Source organism: Acomys russatus, chromosome 10 (assembly GCF_903995435.1).
Source record: "Acomys russatus chromosome 10, mAcoRus1.1, whole genome shotgun sequence".
In the NCBI taxonomy this organism is placed as follows: Eukaryota; Metazoa; Chordata; class Mammalia; order Rodentia; family Muridae; genus Acomys; species Acomys russatus.
Window position 1 is genome coordinate 35,078,075 of NC_067146.1, and position 6,729 is coordinate 35,084,803.

Below are 6,729 nucleotides of genomic sequence, written 5' to 3' on the forward strand. Positions count from 1 at the left end.
CAGGCATTCTGGAAGCCACTGGCTATGGAACATGACAGGTTCCTGAAGATACTAGTCTAACTTGGAGTTTGAAAACTCACTTCCAGGATCCTTAGTGATAATTCTTGATGGGTGTGCATGGGGAGGGGGGTGTTGTAGGGGGTGGAGACTTCGACTTGAAGAAAAATAGGACCATGTCAAACTATTGCCCAAAGTTTGCCTGGAAGACGAAACAATGAGAAATGCTGCAATTGCTGCCACAGGTACTGTGTCCTTTTTACTAGACAGTACTTTTAAGCTAATATTAACCCTCGCGCCATCATCTAAGTAGGTTTCATCAAAGTTAGCCATTCAGAAACAATGGCTGAAGGAGAATATAGGCAGTAAACTTCGAACCCCTACCAAGACTTAGCCGAAGAACATGATATTCTCCACTGTTGAGTGGAGAGGGAGATCCGACTCTCACACGAACTCTGGTGACCCTTTTCAGACCACGTCCCCTGGATGGGGAGGCCTGGTGGCACTCAGAGGAAGGATAGCAAGTTACCAAGAAGAGACTTGATATTCTAAGAGCATATATAGGGGGAGGAGGTCTCCCTCAATCACAGACACAGGGGAGGGAGAAGGGGGAAAGTGGAAGGGAGGGAAGAATGGGAGGAAACAGGGGAAGGGCTAACAATCGAGTTGTAATATGAATAAATTAATAAAAAATGTAAAAGAAAAAAAAAGAAACAATGGTTGTTGATTAAAGGTCAAGATGTGAATTACAGAAGCAGAGTGGACTTCTGTACCTCCTCTACAGATGTTTGAACTTTCTTCAGAAAGGAAAAGACACAGCTTCAGCAGCTGCATTATTTGTCCCCTCAGGAAATAGGTCTCATAAATTCAAATTCATCAAAATGGACACCTAGATTCTGATATCCCAATAAACTATAAAGACCCAAGAGTATTGTGTCAAAAATGGGGAAAAAAAGACACTATTTAGTTATTACCTTTTGGCTGTGACTTGAATTTTATTAGTAATAATCCTGTGGAGAATTATATTGAAAATTATCTCAATCTCAAGTATATGTTTTGATAGTCATTAACCATTTCTAATTTTAGAGCATGTGCTGATATGTTTTCTTTCTGGTCATCTCAGGGCTATTACCTCATCTGACTTGAACTATACCCGCAATCTGTTGTTCACCTTTCCTCCTGTGAGCCAATCCTAGCTGAGATAGCACATCCACAGGAGAACTGAAGAAACCCCAATCCTCTTTTTGGCCCTTGATTTCCTTCCTTGGTATCATGTGACCTCTGGCTGGAGAGACAGACATATTCATTATGCACCTTTACCTGTCTGCCTGGGCCTTCCTATTCTCCTCACTGACCTATGTCCTGAGGACATGGGTCTACCCTGTAAGTGTTTGGTTTCTATGAGTGGTTACACTTCATAGCTTGAAAAACTCAGGCCACACCATGGGCTATCTCCAGTTTTTTATCTGTGTCACAGTTAAGAAGCCAGTGCAGAGCTGGTTTTTTTTTTTTTCAACTTCTAACTTATTATTCTGCCCAGTGCTTGTTCCTCAGTGCTACCTGTTCCACATGTTTTGCACACTAAATGTAAAACTTACACTTTCCTTTGTTGAGGGAATTTCTCAGAATATTCTCCTGTATATTTGCCCATACTGCTGCCAGCCTGTCCCTTGTGGCTGTCGCTCCTTTGCTCTAAGCTCTTCTCTGGGTTTTGAAGGGCAGACTCTTTTCCCTTTTAAGGCTCCATTGTGTTGTGGTTGGTAGAATGCTCTGTACCCGTGCAGCACTCTTCTACATCAAGGCCTGATTGTTTGAGAGGTCAGATCTCCCAAAAAAGCTCATTTCTGAGTGGCAATTTTATTTTAGCTCCTTTCCCAAACCATCCAGCCTTCTGCTTCTTTCTGTTATTTCCAGTATATTTTTTTCCTACCAAAATTGAACCCATTATCAGATAAATGACTATTTCTTCACATAAGTTTCCTTTAAAATCTCCTGTAAGTTTTAGGCCTTAAAAGTACCTTGTCTTTCACCTGCCAGCATATTTCACAGATCTCATTTGTGGCAAGCAGGAACCCCCCCTTACTCCACACACAATGAAAACAAACAAAAACAAACAAAACAATAACCCCAAACCTGAAAGTTTGAACAGTAACCGCTCTTGTCTTTATCTTTTTCTTATTTACTATTCTTCCTTTATCTGGTTCTGCTCCCCATTGCCCTACTGAGCATCCTGATCACCCCTCACCAGTGACACCCTCATTACTAAGTATTGTGGTCTGCTCTCAGTTCTCTCACTGGCCATGTCAGTGCCTTTGGAGTCATTCACTACTCTCTCTTTCAAATGTCTTTGGCTGATGTCCAGGGCTCTTCTCTTTCTGTTTTCCTTCTTACAGTCTCCCTTTCCTGATCCCTACTGGGAGAGAGCTACAGAACTTATCCCTTGGGTCTCTTGATTTGGTCACGTCACTCTTTACCAGTAGTTCTAGACATTGGCCATACACTCAACTCCCCAATTTAGATCTCTAGTCTCAAGCTTTCTTCCTTGCCACAATATTTTTTTATTTATTTCCAGTTATATATATATATATTAATATACACATATATGTGAGTATCTAATAGACTCTTTAAACCTAGCTCATATTAACAGTATTTTCGATTTCTGTCTTCTTTAGATTTGCCTTTTGCTGAAGGGTCTCCAAGTCCTTAAAACAACACTAAGCACGAATAACATTTTGTTATCATGAAAATGAGGGCAAAGGGATGGAATGTGCTTTCATCCTCCTGTTTATTTTAATTTTCTATATTCTGAGTAGTGACTCCTGTCCATCTATGTGTGTGTCACGCTCTTAGCAAATGGATTTATATTTGGATAAAATAAAAATTTTCCAGCACTGTGACAACCCCTAGATCTTCCTTGTCTTACGCGTGATCAACATCTATCATGGACCTCATTCCTATTGAAAAGTATTTTGCCCTAGTCGAGCCTTTTTTCTGCTTAAAAATGTGACAAGGCAAGAAAGAAACAAGTCATTTAAATGCTGAAGCATATCCAGGAAGTACGTATATATGGCTCCATAATATTCTGAACAGCTTTACTGTGGTTTCATTTGTTCAGTCTTTTAATGTTTCCTATTTATTCACTTCTATCTTCACCACTCACCTTTACTGATTTATTTTTCTCCACGAACTTTCAATTCGGTATAGATTTCAGAGTCAGAACAAGAGGAGTATTAGGTTTTCTAAGCTATAGAGGTTATTTCAGAACAAGTCGTGCTGTATTTAAGAAGGCAAACATTTATCAAGCAATCACCTTGTTACTTACAGTGACTTACGAGCTGTCAATCTACAATTGTGCAAACCAGGATGATTGTGAATATTGGGTTGTTTTCTGTGTATGTGTTGTATGCTTTGTTTGCCTACTTGCTTTGCCCTGGCATTAACTTTTAGGTCTTTCTATCTCCTGCATTAAATAATAACAGATGCTTACACAGTCACAAACAAAATTTTAAATGCTTGAAAGCATGTGGAAAACACATTATACTCTGGGTGTCAAGATTGTAATCTTTTGAGAGATGGCAAGAGAATTAGTACCTTAGAAAATTTTCCTAGTCATTGAATTCAGATTTTTGCTGTGTGAAATTTAAGGAATAAGCATACTTCACCTGGGACCCAGAGTAAAAATTCTGATATCATCTTGGATGTTGGCTAACTTTTATTTTTAATCATACTATGCTTATTAAGTAATGGGTTAAGTTTCACTTAGACATTAGTAGAATATATGTTGTTAAATTAAAAGATTCCAGGATGAAAAAAATTGCAGCTGCTTTCTTTAGAAGGTGTGTTCTAGAGAACAGTATTCATACGACATTGCATTTCTACAGGAACCTTTTTTCAAGTTACAATATTTTCCTCCTGGGATCTATCTAGCATCGGGGCATTGCTCATTTCTTAGAAAAATTTATGTTATTATTTTCTTGATGTTGTTTAGAAATATTAGTAGGATTCTATTTGAGAATATCAGGCTGCCTGTACTATACCCAACAATCACAATAAATTTACAACTATGGCTGTGTTGAGTTTTTAATGAAACTGGTCTTTCGGGCAGCCATGTTCTTAGAATTATGGATAATCTCATTTCCTTCCTATTCACTCCCCAGCCTCAAAGTGATAGTCATGGCCTGAAGTGCATGGAATATTCAGGCTGAATTGTTTTCCTTAATATAAAGGTGACACTTCTAAAGTGATAGTTTGTAGCTGAAAGACATATCATGAATTGGCTTTAGTTTTAAATATAGTTTAAAACTTCAGTTTAGTATGATACCACAAAAAGAGTAGTATGGCAGAGTAACAAAGTTATTAAATATCCTGGGATTACAATGCATTCATATTTACTGACTAATAGCAATGGTGTAGATATACAAGAAGCTTCAGGGAGATGCAATAACACATGACATAAAGGTTCACAGAAAAGGCAATAAAAATTAACAACAATTTACTAACAATCTCTATTTTATTTTTTATTTATTTTTAAAATAGCTTTTATTTTTATTTTGTCATTTTTTTTTTCAGAGCTGAAGACCGAACCCAGGGCCTTGTGGTTGCTAGGCAAGAGCTCTACCACTGAGCTAAGTCCCCAACCCCTACAATCTCTATTTTAAACATGTTATGTGAACTGATACAAATAAATTCTGCTTATACACTATTATAACCTCTCTATGATATCCACACTCTCATTCCAGAAGTAGGAATATATTGCAAGTCTCATAGGAGGGACTTAGCAGACATTGCTATGGATTTAGACCTTCAAGAACAAGGCATTATTTTTTACATTTTTTTTTAATGGCTCCCTTCTTGTCACATGAGCCCTAAGAGGCAAAGACCATTTTATGTCTAAGACAGAAATATGCCCCAGGAGAAATGAGGAGGACTGTAATGTGAGAGAAACTCAGGATAGCACTGTAGAAAATGAACACATGGTGATTTGAGAAGAAATGAAGGCAGGCTTAGAGACTGAGCCCGGGGTGACAGTCAGCCAGAATGTGGGTCATCCCAGTTCTAGAACTGCAGGGAATATAGCTAACAATTTAGATGAGCTCAGATGCAGGTCCGTGCCTCAAGCCGGCAGATGAAACACTGTCTGTGAAACTCTAGTTTGGCCTCATGAGACGCTGAGCAGCCAGCCCAGCTGAGCCATGCTGGCTCTGGAATATTCTGAACCAGGCATGGTATTTGTTGTTGTTTGCTGTTTGTTTTTGTTTTTTTCTTCACATCCTAAATTAGAGGTAATTTGTTACAGCAGCCATGGAAAACTAATGCAAATTTTTATCGCAGCTTGCAAATTGCTGTAATTATTTGCCCTCCTCATTTATAGACACGGAAGCTGAGGCACAAAGAAATGAATGAACATGCTCAAAGATGCCAATTTTCAGAGGTGCAGGTCGGTGGTACAGCACGGAGGTGGACATCAGAAGTGAGGTCTGTGTTCCACAGTTGTCAGAGACACACTATTATCACGCCAACATCTACTGTGTGAATTGCATCTTTTGCATTTGATATTCAATAATTCATTACCAATACCACACATGCGTTTGTGAATACATTTACTGATACAACTTTAATAAATTTGTTTCAAATAGTACTTTCAAGTTAATTATGCTTGTTTTAGAGATGAACAAATACACAGTATGGCCCATCAAACTGATGAGTTAGTGGCGAGAGAGGGGGGGGCTCTTCATTGAAATAAGACATAATAACTTCAGATAATGACTGAAGCCAAATGATCAAGTTGATACAAAAATATTAAAAATATTCAGGCAAAACAACAATTTTTTATTATAAGAGCTGTTGTGAGATCCATCTATCCATCACAGCAGCATATTCCGGATGAGTTGCTCAGTTTCTTACAAAATTAAAGTAGCTGTCTTCCTCCTTTAAGTTCTTCTTATAAATGGCTCCCTTCCTCCTCAGTCCTCAACTGTTACTCAGGAGCTACTCTGACTTCTTATCCCAGCTTGACCCTTAGCTATACTATGATTCATACCAATGCTAATAGAAACTAACTAAGCCCCATTTGACTTAACAGAGGGTGAATCTGAACTTATCTCAGGTGTCAATGTTGGAGACCGGCCCCCTTGGACCATTTACACTTTTTTTAAAAAATGCTCAAATCTACTTAAAAATTTCACTTTCTTGGAATATACCCAGAAGATGATCCAGCACACAACAAGAAACTTTGCTCAACCATGTTCATAGTAGCCTTATTCATAATAGCCAGATCATGGAAACAGCCTACGTGTCCCTCAGTAGAAGAATGGATAAAGAAACTGTGGTACATTTACACTATGGAATACTACTCAGCTATTAAAAACAAGGAATTTCCAAAATTTGTGGAAAAATGGATTGAGCTAGAAATGATCATAATGAGTGAGTTAACCCAGAAGCAGAAAGACTCAAATGGTATATACTCACTTATATCTGCATACTAGCCCAAGGGGCATGTCCCACGAAAGCCTTCACTTACCAGGAAACTGGGACAGAGGGGAGGACATCCTATTGGGACTCTAGATGAGAGAAGCATGGGAGAATAGCAAAGTAGAAGGATCCAGAGGGGCCTAGAAACCTACAAGAACATTATGATAGGCAGATTTGGGCACAGGGGTCCCACTCAAACTATGGCACCAGCCAAGGACAATACAAGCTGTAAACTTCAAACCCCTACCCAGATCTAGCCAA